The sequence below is a fragment of the Schistocerca nitens genome, chromosome 5 (genome assembly GCF_023898315.1).
Source record: "Schistocerca nitens isolate TAMUIC-IGC-003100 chromosome 5, iqSchNite1.1, whole genome shotgun sequence".
Classification (NCBI taxonomy): Eukaryota; Metazoa; Arthropoda; class Insecta; order Orthoptera; family Acrididae; genus Schistocerca; species Schistocerca nitens.
The window spans coordinates 728,845,487-728,856,983 of NC_064618.1; the positions used below are offsets into that span (position 1 = coordinate 728,845,487).

Here is an 11,497-nt window from a genome sequence, read left to right on the forward strand (position 1 = left end):
TCACGATCAACAGCGCTTAACTTCGGTGATCTCACGGGAACCGGTCTATCCACTGCGGCAAGGCCGTTACCCTCCAGCAATGAGTAACAGCGAATTTCTTATTCTATCTAAAAGAAAAACCAGGAAGATTCTGCGGCACGTCTAGACTACTGGCAAACTACGAACAACTTGTGAAATGGACCCGTACAATAGCGCTCTAAATTTGGAACATTCGCAGATTTAATGGTCAAATTTAACAAGAGCACCAGCTTTTGCAGACTTCTTTCACGATTTACGAGGCAACGGCCTTGCCGCAGTGGATACACCGGTTCCCGTGAGATCACCGAAGTTAAGCGCTGTCGGGCGTGGCCGGCACTTGGATGGGTGACCATCCAGCCGCCATGTGCTGTTGCCATTTTTCGGGGTGCACTCAGCCTCATGATGCCAAATGAGGAGCTACTCGACCGAATAGTAGCGGCTCTGGTCAAATAAAACCATCGTAACGACCGGGCGAGCGGTGTGCTGACCACATGTCCCTCCTCTCCGCATCCTCAACTGAGGATGACACGGCGGTCGGATGGTCCCGATGGGCCACTTGTGGCCTGAAGACGGAGTGCTTTTCTTCACGATTTACAAGAGATTTTCGGTTATTATACTCGAGTACGTGAGTAATGTGCGAATCAAACTGATATGTAAACGTAATCGAGTAAGTACGTCTGATGTTGATAATGCATTGCAAGCAAGAACTCATTTACGTCTGTGCGCCCCCTCCTCTGTAGTACGGCTCACGACGTAAGCATACATCTACATCTACATTTATACTCCGCAAGCCACCCAACGGTGTGTGGCGGAGGGCACTTCACGTGCCACTGTCATTACCTCCCTTTTCTGTACCAGTCGCGTATGGTTCGCGGGAAGAACGACTGTCTGAGCCTCCGTGCGCGCTCGAATTTCTCTAATTTTACATTCGTGATCTCCTCGGGAGGTATAAGTAGGGGGAAGCAATATGTTCGATACCTCATCCAGAAACGCACCCTCTCGAAACCTGGCGAGCAAGCTACACCGCGATGCAGAGCGCCTCTCTTGCAGAGTCTGCCACTTGAGTTTGCTAAACATCTCCGTAACGCTATCACGGTTACCAAATAACCCAGTGACGTAACGCGCCGCTCTTCTTTGGATCTTCTCTATCTCCTCCGTCAATCCGATCTGGTACGGATCCCACACTGATGAGCAATACCCAAGTATAGGTCGAACGAGTGTTTTGTAAGCCACCTCCTTTGTTGATGGACTACATTTTCTAAGGACTCTCCCAATGAATCTCAACCTGGTACCCGCCTTACCAACAATTAATTTTATATGGTCATTCCACTTCAAATCGTTTCGCACGCATACTCCCAGATATTTTACAGAAGTAACTGCTACCAGTGTTTGTTTCACTATCATATAATCATACAATAAGGAATCCTTCTTTCTATGTATTCGCAATATATTACATACCACTGGAAGCCGAAGCTGCAAGTGTCGAAGTTGATACAAATGCATAGGAAACTGTTTAGGTCATTGAAGATGGACAGAAAGCATGAAATCAGTGAGACGGAATAAAATCGATAATTTGTAAGGGTACAAACACTTAGCGTCAGCTTCACAAGTCACTGAGCCTGGCTGTCTACATCTACATCTACATCTACATCCATACTCCGCAAGCCATCTGACGGTGTGTGGCGGAGGGTACTTTGAGTACCTCTATCGGTTCTCCCTTCTATTCCAATCTCGTATTGTTCGTGGAAAGAAAGATTGTTGGTATGACTCTGTATGGGCTCTAATCTCTCTGATTTTATTCTCATGGTCTCTTCGCGAGATCTCCTCGGTGAAGGTATGTTCTCGAATCTTCAACAAAAGCCCGTACGGAGTTACTGAGCGTCTCTCTTGTAGAGTCTTCCACTGGAGTTTATCTATCATCTCCGTAACGGTTTCGCGATTAGATCCTGTAACGAAGCGCGCTGCTCTCCGTTGGATCTTCTCTATCTCTTCTATCAACGCTATCTGGTACGGATCCCACACTGGTGAGCAATATTCAAGTAGTGGGCGAACAAATGTACTGTAACCTACTTCCTTTGATTTCGGATTGCAGTTCCTTAGGATTCTTCCAAAGAATCTCAGTCTGGCATCTGCTTTACCGACGATCAACTTTATATGATCATTCCATTTTTAAATCACTCCTAATGCCTACTCCCAGATAATTTATGGAATTAACTGCTTCCAGTTGCTGACCTGCTATATTGTAGCTAAATGATAAGAGCTGTATTGTAGCTAAATGATAAGAGCTGTCGTCTCGGATCTCTTAATCTCTTAACTGCACTAATTCGTACTTGTTAATTCGCGGTTTTATCTCTCCCTGTGGTTCGTTAGGAGCTATGGAATAGTAAGTAGAGGCTCCAAGGTCTGGAAACTGGACAACAGGTTGGAGGGCAGTGGGCTGACTCCATGCCCCTCCAGCACCGCGTCCAAATGACGCCATTGGCAAAGATCGTCACATGCAGCCGTTCAGCATCGCGGATGGCGGAATTCTCTTTTTTACGTATCTTCTTTCGGAGGTGTAGGCTCAAAGGAGGAAATAATATTGCTTCAGTCACGACGTTTCAATAAATCAGACCCTATGACAGATTCCAAGGTGATGACACAAGTTCTTAGGGGTGATGTAGAAGGACAAATCTATTGATTTGACATTATAAGGAAGTCTGGACCTGAAAAAAGTTAGTGGAAAGTTGCGAAGCCAAACGTTTTGTGCAGTAACTCCGCCACATAAATATGAGATACTACGAGTCTTTGTTTTGTTCGCTGTAATGATCTGCTCGTTCAGCATAACGCGCACCGCCGTACCTTACGAGACAGGGAGGTGCGCCATACCGAATCGAATTCACGCGGCGTATTAACGACCGCAGGCTGGTACATCAGACAGCCTGAACCTGCTCTTTTAGGCGGTTTCCCACGCTCGTTTAAGCAAATGTTGCGCTGGTCCCCAAATTCCGCCTCGAAGAATACGATACACAGACAGTTAAAGTACAATAACACGCAGAACAAAGTTTATACGATTCACAGACAGAAGACGCACACAACTTCCCTGCCTTTACGCCCGTCTTACGCGGTGTATGCTTACTTCGCTTCAGTCTGGAACCGCGCGACCGCTACGGTCGCAGATTCGAATCCTGCCTCGGGCATGGATGTGTGTGATGTACTTAGGTTAGTTAGGTTTAAGTAATTCTAAGTTCTAGGGGACTCATGACCTCAGATGTTAAGTCCCATAGTGCTCAGAGCCATTTGAACCATTTATGCTTACTTGCCGGCTCACGCGACTGCCCCGTTGCAATTTCTGTCGTCTGCCAGCCGGCTGGGAACTGTGCGTGTTTTCCGTAGTTTACCTTGTCGGCTGTGGCGTCAGGAAGAACATCCGGCCACAACGTTCAGTAATAAAATTTGTCGAATCATGAAAAAGTCTGCCTCGTAATAGATAGAATAAACGCCAATGAAAAGTAAGAATAAACTAATTTATCATGGAACCCCAGTTCACATCTTACACGTGAACACCTGCGTCAGACGATCCATGAAAGGTGAATAAGAAGAGGAGATTCTATTTTGTAATCAGGTCATTCACCATGACCCCACTTAATTTTTTTAAAGAGATCATGCGAAAATGATTGTATATAAGATCTCTGTCGAGATTGAAGACGTTGTTCTGGCACGAATTCTCAATATCTCTGACACTCTTCGAACAACATAGGGGTTCATCGAATGGGGAAATCTTTTTTTTTACGATGTGGAACCTGCATAGAGTCTGGAGAACGCCAGTCTGAAAAACTTCGTCAATGTAGTACCTAGCGCAAGTTGTCTAGAGAGTAAAAAGTATAACAAAAATATGTTTACTTTGATGGTTATCATTGTCAGCAGAACTCTGGCAGATTTGAAACTTTCCCTTTGTCGTTTAAACTTATCGACACTGTCGTTTCCGGACTAGAGTGCCAAGCTCAAATTGATACTTTGGTCTTCTCCATTAACTCTGAAAGACTGTTACACAGCCCGCATCTGATGGTCGTGCGGTAGCGTTCTCGCTTCCCACGCCCGGGTTCCCGGGTTCGATTCCCGGCGGGGTCAGGGATTTTCTCTGCCTCGTGATGGCTGGGTGTTGTGTGCTGTCCTTAGGTTAGTTAGGTTTAAGTAGTTCTAAGTTCTGGGGGACTTATGACCACAGCAGTTGAGTCCCATAGTGCTCAGAGCCATTTGATTTGCACTGTTACACAAAATAGCAGTTGACATGTGAGTTTATTACTTATGTTCCTTCAGACAGATACTGATTTTCACTTCGTTGATACATCCAGCGTGAGGTCTGTGTATCATCTGACGGAAACTGTTTAAGGACGTAAAATAACGTAGCCGATCCCACTAGTTCCGTAAGGGATTCACCATAGTTTATGCTTGTTTGCACAATTTTACCAGGTAATATTGTCCTGGTCACGCAATGACGTACACGTATTAGCTAGAGAAATCAACTTATACATCTGAACTTCTCAACGGCAGGAATAAGAGTGTTCCTCTGTCTAGATTTGTCATCTTCTTCCCCTTTCACAGCGATGGATGCAAGTGGAATGGAATATTATACTGACACAGACATCCTTTTCTGATCGATAGCGTAAACGTTACGCAATTCAAAGAAAGATGATGAACCACGAAATTGAAAAGAGAGACTTTCACCTAGACGCGAGGCGGTGATGATACAAGAATCACGTAAACATCCTGTACAGTGTATCCGAGAAGTCACACTATCGCTAGGTCGAACAGTGTACTGTATGCTGGAGTACTTAGATACAAACCTAGGCATCCAGATGATCTAATTGTGCATCATCGAGCCTTACACACAGTTATGTTTCGGAAGCCTCCCTGAAAACTTTACTTTGACTCAAAATCGGTACAAGAGTAACGAAGAACAGATGGTTCTTGGTTATTTCCCTCAAAGTTGTTTGCCGTGTTGAGGACCGCCAAACCACGCCCTTTCATCAACGAACTCACGCACGATAGCAAAGTGCGTTGGTGCTCCACATCGATGTAACAACACATGATCTAGGATTCCTCTGTCTTCCGTATAGTAGCTACGTTTGTAGCATGTCCAAATAAGTATTTCCATTTATGTACGTTTAAAAAAGGATATTATTCGAACAGATACCGTAATGGCCTCGTAGCCTGTATCATACCACATGGCGGGTTCCTTTCCAACTCTTGCATATAACAAGGATTTTCCTTAGGCCAAAAAAGAAAACAATATTGCTTCTGTGTGAAGTGCGACAAATTGTGCGTGCATCAAAAAATAATGCTCTTTAACGAGGCGCGGCATTTGCAAATTGCGTCAAGAAAGCACGGCAAGCTGCAACTCGGAGCTCCTTGTCGTTGTCAGATAATTCATTTCCAGATATCGATCTAAAGCATCTCATTTTCAGATCTTTTCGTCAGCTTCAAAGCAGGGATACTACTAAAACAACTGTTTATTTTCCCAGTTGTACAAAGTTAAGAGGGCCGCATGAACATGCCTACCTGTTCGTTGTTCTGAATTTTACTGCAGTCGTCATTTCGTCAAGGTATTGTGATTCCCCTATCACTTACAAAACCACTCACACACAGAACCTCATTACTGTTTTCATCATATTTTTTTTATCTCGTTCAAAGTTCTTTTCAGAAAATAAATTAAACGGCGATTGTGATAAATTGCGGCCCTACGTTGCTCCCTTTTAATTGGTTTTCCATTTGGTGAATAACCGTGAACTAAAAGACTGTTCACAGGAAAGGAACTAGATTTTCCAGCCGGGAGAAGAGGCCCTGTCCCGCGGTGTTGAGGGCCATGCACCTGTGCGTGAGAGGGTCCTGTACAAAGGACGGATAATCTCTGGCGGCGCGGAGGGAGCTTTGCCCTTCAGAGCAGAGCAGCGAGCCACAAGAATGTGGCAGCCCCACCAGGGACCCCACACAAGAGACGCAGCTGGAGTCACACTGACCTAGTAACACATTGTTCCGAGCCTCTAGAGACGAGTGGTAGCAGGAGTGTTCGCATGATTTGTGTTTTAGAACAGTAGTGATGTCACATGCATTTGAGTCCTACCCGATAGGCGACTGCGTGTTGTAACGGGCTTGTAGCTGTCAGAGAGGGAAGAGCAGGCGTCTGGTTGAATTTGCGATTTACTTTTTCAGGCCCTATGGGCTGGGTTCAAAAATGGCTCTGAGCACTATGGGACTCAACTGCTGAGGTCATTAGTCCCCTAGAACTTAGAACTAGTTAAACCTAACTAACCTAAGGACATCACAAACATCCATGCCCGAGGCAGGATTCGAACCTGCGACCGTAGCGGTCTTGCGGTTCCAGACTGCAGCGCCTTTAACCGCACGGCCACTTCGGCCGGCTATGGGCTGGGAACGCTCGATTTTGTCTGCAACAGCCAGTTCATAGGATGGTCTTCCCTAATTCGCATTAAACTAGTTGTCCAAGAGATTGCCATCGCGTACTGAATATTATGGTATGGGAGACGCACAAGAGTCGGCGCTTGGTCCAATAAGTGGTAGTTTGCTCTCGACGTAAGTAAATGTGGCGTGTTGCATATAAATAGGGGGATAGGACCATTAATCTGTTACTGTTGGTTATCCGTCTTGTGCTGACTGTAATTTAATTAAAAAGAATTACACCAGACGCGTTTCGCTTTTATTTATAATGCATCTTCCGTGGTTATTCTGGAAATTGTTACATAAGTTTGTACATTTGCGGTTGCTTTGGGTTAAAAACAGCGTTCTGTTTTTAAAGTTTGTGTGCAAGTTACTTACGGTGTTTACATATTCTGCTCCATCCCTCCTTTCTAGCAGCGGTTGACTCACATTTGCAGTAGGCAGTTTTTGTCATTCTGCAGTATATCTTGCTCTTTATTATTCACCATTAATCGCTGGAAACAGCAGCGAGCGTAAATTAAGTAGGAGTACTTATTTGCCAGGAAGGAGTGAAACATCCCCTTAGAAAAATTATATATGACAGTGCTGGAAAACCTCTACGTTATTTGATTTTCAAACAGCTGAGCAAAACTGAACGTACTCAGACATTTCTCTCTTTACTTATTCTGATCAACACTAAACTGACACACAATATTTTTTTTAGCGCAAAGCAATCTGACTTTCAATAATCCCTACAAAAGAATGGCCCTGACTAACAATAACCTATACCTTTCATGAATCACTTACCTCACAAAAATCTTCGTTAGTCAGACTACTGCAATACAGCGAGCGCCAATACTGCCAGCTAAATAAAAGACTCTAACTACTGAAGGCACTAACTACTGATAGGCATAGTTAGCAAATGAAAGATTTTTGGTGGAGAACAACAATGTATTTATCTTAATAGTGTTCAAAAGTCATTATATATATATATATATATATAAGTTCATGACATCCAGTCTTACAAATTTCGTTTTTCTGGCGGACACACGTCCAGATCGTCCGCTGTCAAAATTCTGCCATCTGTCTCCCGACATCCACCACTGCTGGCGGCTCACCTCCAACTGCGCAACGCTACGCGCTGTTCACATCCAACTGCCCAACGCTACAATAGCGATATTCCAACAACGAGTCCAACCAGCCACAGACTGCACACAGCGCAGTCAGTGATTTTCATACAGAGCGCTTACCAACATAAAAACCTAAACAGTCTGCTTACAAGAGTTAACTACTACGACCACGTGAAACTAGTTCCTTGCAGAAGGGGACACGAAGCTGAGATTCATTCGGAGAATGTAAAGGAAATGTAACTCATTGTCGAAAGAGATGCAACGCCCTCGTTTGACCGGTTCTTGCGTTCTGATAGGCTGACTGGGAGCTTACCGATAATAATGGGGACAGAGAAGATAGAAAGAAGATCGTCGAGTTTCGTTACAGGTACGCTTAGGAAGCGCGAGACTGTCGCATAGATGCTCATCATGTTGCTGTGGCAAAGGCTGCATGAGAGGCTTTGAGCGCCACGGAGATCAGTGCTAAAATTCCAAGAGTTGTTGTTGTTGTGGTCTTCAGTCCTGAGACTGGTTTGATGCAGCTCTCCATGCTACTCTATCCTGTGCAAGTTTCTTCATCTCCCAGTACCTACTGCAACCTACATCCTTCTGAATCTGCTTGGTGTATTCATCTCTTGGTCTCCCTCTACGACTTTTACCCTCCACGCTGCCCTCCAATACTAAATTGGTGATCCCTTGATGCCTCAGAACATGTCCTACCAACCGATTCCTTCTTCTAGTCAAGTTGTGCCACAAACTTCTCTTCTCCCCAATCCTGTTCAATACCTCCTCAATAGTTCTGTGATATACCCATCTAATCCTTACCAATCTTATGTAGCACCAAATTTCGAAAGCTTCTATTCTCTTCTTGTCCAAACTACACTGCTGGCCACCGTAAATCCAACACCCTGAAGGAAGCATCCGAATCAAGTGAAATTTACACCATGGGTTTACAGCGATGAGATATGCAACTGATTAGAATTTCAGCGCAGACGCACATCACGCGCGCCTGTGGCGCCACCTCATAGCGCCATTTAAGCCTTGGCGATTTCGACGAGTGTACGTTCGGCACGTGTGTTTACCTTGTGGTTGTTTCACAAGACGATCAGTTATGCCTCGTAGACAACAGCGAACATCTTTTGATCAAGTATCCGAGTTCGACAGAGGAAGGATAGTGGCTTACCGAGATTGTGGATTATCATACAGAGAAATCGCTAGTCGTGTTGGACGAAACCAAACAACTGTAATGCGGATATGTGACCGTTGGATGCAGGAGGGTACGACGGACCGACGTGGTCGATCGCATTCACCGCGGTGCACCACTGCACGTGCTGATAGGCAAATTGTGCGCATGGCAGTGACGGATCGCTCAGTGACATCCCGAACCGTAGCACAGCATACTGCGTCTGTAACGCGTGATCCAGTGTCTGCGCGTACCATTCGACGCCGTTTACAGCAGAGTGGTCTGTCCGCAAGACGTCCATTGCTTCGTCTACCATTGACGCAGAACCACAGACGTCTCCGTCGCCAATGGTGTGATGACAGACGGATGTGGACGGCAGAATGGAATGACGTTGTCTTTACTGACGAGGCACGCTTCTGTCTGCAGCATCATGATGGTCGGATTCGAGTGTGGAGACACCGTGGAGAGAGGATGCTGGACAGCTGCATTATGCACCGCCACACTGGTCTTGCACCGGGTATTATGGTATGGGGCGGTATTGGATATTACTCTCGCACGCCTCTAGTACGCATTGCCGGTACTTTAAATAGCCGGCGCTACATATCCGAGGTGCTGGAGCCAGCTGTCCTTCCTTACCTTCAGGGCTCGGCCACAGCCATATTTCAACAGGATAATGCGCGACCACACGTGGAACGCATTGTCCAAAGGTTCTTCGTCAATAACCAGATTGAATTGCTTCCCTGGCCGGCTCGCTCTCCGGATCATTCGCCGATAGAAAACATGTGGTGCATGGTTGCTCAACGAGTGACCCAGATTACATCCCCAGCTGCCACACCAGATGATCTTTGGCAACGTGTGGAAGCTGCTTGGGCTGCTGTACCCCAGGAACACATCCAACGTCTCTTTGACTCAATGCCGAGACGTGTGGCGGCGGTGATCTCCAACAATGGCGGCTACACTGGCTACTGATTCTGGCAGGAACCACATGTCACAGGCGTCTGTAAACATAATCATTTGATGCTTGGTCAACATGTTATCTACAAAATAAATCTTGTTATGCTACCTCTTGTCTTTCTTGGTGTTGCATTTACGGTGGCCAGCAGTGTATTTATCGTCCATGTTTCACTTCCATACATGGCTACACTCCATACAAATACTTTCAGAAACGACTTCCTGACACTTAAATCTATACTGAAGGGGCAGGCAGCATATTACTAGAAATGAGCGCATCGGAAAAGTCGAGAAATTAGTGCTCTTATGGAAGCTTATCGACAGTGGGTCGGCCCATGCACCATTTAGGAATGGAAAGTGCAAGGCGAAATTGATAACCGTCAGAAGTATCCTCAGCCACAAACCGTAAGGTGGTTTGCGGAATTTACATGTATCTGGAGTCTTTACTTGATAACTACAGGACAATGTGTGTGTGTGTGTGTGCGTGTGTGCGTGCGTGCGTGCACACGCGTTAGTCTACACGGTGGCATGCGAGCTCCTAAAAGCAGCCAGATACAGGAGCTGGCCGGAGCGGTCAGATAAGCCGGCAGACAGATGGTTTCCCGTGGCACGGTCGCCACACACGCCGTGCCGCACCGCGCCGGTCCCTGCGGCTTCTTGTTGCTCCTAAGCGAAGCCTAAGCAGCTTTGCGGCCCAGGAGCGGAGGGCTGGGAAAGGTACGTACGTGTACAAGCCGACAGCGGCGGAGCCTGCCCGCGCCCTGCACCGCTGCGGTTTCAGGCGATGTTCTCTGATCTCTAAATATGATTTAACATGCGGCTGCTCCAAGAGGTGAGTAAGGGACGGTCTCTGGAGCTGTGCAGTTAGTGTCAGAATGAGGAGCCGTTACAGTTTAAAAATAGGAGAAACTCACTTAAATTTACATCACATCAGCATCATCATTGCCGTCAACCACAACTGCTACCACCATCATAATTGTCATAATCACCAAGGAGTAAAATTTCCTCATATTTATATTTTCGCTATATGTCGACGTTTTTCTGGCTGATTTGATGAGATCAAAACAGACAATTAAAATTGCTCAAAAGAGGAAAGGCCGCTGGACCTGATGGGATACCAGTTCGATTTTACACAGAGTACGCGAAGGAACTTGCCCCCATTGTTGCAGCGGTGTACCGTAGGTCTCAAGAAGAGCGTAGCGTTCCAAACGATTGGAAAAGGGCACAGGTCATCCCCGTTTTCCAGAAGGGAAGTCTAACAGATGTGCAGAACTATAGACCTATATCTCTAACGTCGATCAGTTGTAGAATTTTGGAACACGTATTATGTTCGAGCATAATGAATTTTCTGGAGACTAGAAATCTACTCTGTAGGAATCAGCATGGGTTTCGAAAAAGACGATCGTGTGTAACCCAGCTCGCGCTATTCGTCCACGAGACTCAGAGCGCCATTGACACGGATTCCCAGGTAGATGCCGTGTTTCTTGACTTCCGCAAGGCGTTCGACACAGTTCCCTACAGTCGTTTAATGAGCAAAGTAAGAGCATATGGACTATCAGACCAATTGTGTCATTGGATTGAAGAGTTCCTAGATAACAGAACTCAGCATGTCATTCTCAATGGAGAGAAGTCTTCCGAAGTAAGAGTGATTTCAGGTGTGCCGCAGGGGAGTGTCGAAGGACCGTTGCTATTCACAATATACATAAATGACCTTGTGGATAACATCGGAAGTTCACTGAGGCTTTTTGCGGATGATGCTTTGGTATATCGAGAGGATGTAACAATGGAAAATTGTACTGAAATGCGGGAGGATCTGCAG

The 11,497-nt window shown here is 45.9% G+C and overlaps 1 pseudogene; it reads left to right on the top strand.

The window, feature by feature from the left end:
• Window positions 1-277: 277 nt before the first annotated feature.
• On the top strand, window positions 278-394 carry LOC126261184 (5S ribosomal RNA; annotated as a pseudogene).
• Window positions 395-11,497: the final 11,103 nt, after the last annotated feature.